This window comes from Poecilia formosa, unplaced genomic scaffold (assembly GCF_000485575.1).
Source record: "Poecilia formosa unplaced genomic scaffold, Poecilia_formosa-5.1.2 Scaffold523, whole genome shotgun sequence".
Classification (NCBI taxonomy): domain Eukaryota; kingdom Metazoa; phylum Chordata; class Actinopteri; order Cyprinodontiformes; family Poeciliidae; genus Poecilia; species Poecilia formosa.
Window position 1 is genome coordinate 13,042 of NW_006800462.1, and position 1,536 is coordinate 14,577.

The 1,536-nt window shown below is 40.2% G+C and overlaps 1 long non-coding RNA gene across 1 annotated transcript in view; it reads left to right on the forward strand.

Moving 5' to 3' along the window:
- LOC107834121 (uncharacterized) overlaps positions 1–1,277 on the forward strand; it is an 8,076-nt gene extending 6,799 nt beyond the window's left edge. Inside the window, exon 3 of the long non-coding RNA XR_001659904.1 lies at positions 784–1,277. This is a non-coding gene — a long non-coding RNA (uncharacterized LOC107834121). The remainder of the gene's footprint in view (positions 1–783) is intronic.
- Positions 1,278–1,536: the final 259 nt, after the last annotated feature.

The window sequence follows — 1,536 nt, forward strand, 5'->3', positions numbered from 1 at the left end:
GTCAGCGACAATAGGCGAGAGCGGTCCATGAGGCGTCTATCCTATATTATGTCTATTGTTTTTTATTCAATGGAAACAGCACAATTGTACATTTTCGACATTAGCAGAACATTGTCAAAGTTTTGCGCACATTACTCATAGAAACTGAGCCAGTGATAGAAGCAGGAAGAAAAAAACAAAGACTAAAACCTTCCACTACCCCCTTTATTCCCCTTCAGTAGTGTCGGAAAAACATCTGTAGCTTCTAGAGTTCCAAACCTTTGAGATTGGGCCAACGTTACATCCAACCGACTGGAGAGCCGTGCAGCAGAACTCACCCAGAGGACGTGTTATCAGAACCTTCAGGGGCTTTTCTCCTCTTCAGTTTCTTTTATTTCACTTAAGCCTCGCTAAAGGCTAAAGTCGAGAAACGCCGCTGAGTTACTGGAGGACTGGATGTTGTTCGAGTCGTAAAGGGGAAGAGGAGAGCCCTGAGGTAACCGAGGTAACCGAGGCCATGTGGAGGACAGAGCGAGGACAACCTGGAACAGAACTGAGGAGAATGTGCTGAATACATGGCAAACTATGAAGTATGATTTGATGCTGTGTGATCTGAGGTCACTCATCTACTGACCTTATCCTTGGTACAAAGATCAAATAGGAGAGGAAAGCATCGAAATACAGACAAATGTGGATACTTTTTTATATATAGATACACATGTATATTCCAAAGGGATGAGAAAAAAATATTCCTCAAGAAGAAACTTCAACGTGATAATTAAAATATGAACTTTTGTTTTACAGAGGACAGAACTGGAAGCAGCTCTCTGGAAAGGCCTGTGGAACCATTACAGGTAATTATCATGAAGTTTGACTAGGACCAAATTAACACAAAACAGACACATAACACTAAGCACATTACAGACAACCCTGAGCATCATATTTACAAAGCGTATTAAATCCTACCTTCAGTTGTTTCATCCAAATACGTCCCTCATTATACATGTCTACATGTTTATTTATTTAAATAAATGTGGAGTGAGTGGAAGGTACCTGCTTAAAGGTTATTTTAATCTGACAAACAATCCTCTTTAAAGCAGAACAAATATTATAATTGATTGAATATGACTGTAGAAAGCAGGCAGTGCCTTGAACCCAAATCCATCCAGAACTATTATCAGAGATATGTTCAGAACCACAGCAAAAGCTCTACAGGAATCACCAACACATACTTCATTCATATCACGTGTAAGGTGCTTGATGTTCTTCCTCTTGTGGCAGATTAATGAATTCCTTGAGTGAAGCTGTGTATCCAGGATGCAACCTCACACTTACTGGCCTTTCATGGTTCATAAGATTTCTAAGCAGGCCTGGCCTCTGTCCTCATTTCAAGGTTACGAATTGGTCATGTTCACACTCATTATTCTAAAATATGATTTAAAGGAAAGCTGACTTTGTAATTTAATACCTTGAAATTGGGCTTCTGTCTCTTTAAGAAAGTCCTGCTCTTTCTGAAACTCGGCCTCCAGAAAGTCATCACAACATGGCTCCTCCATG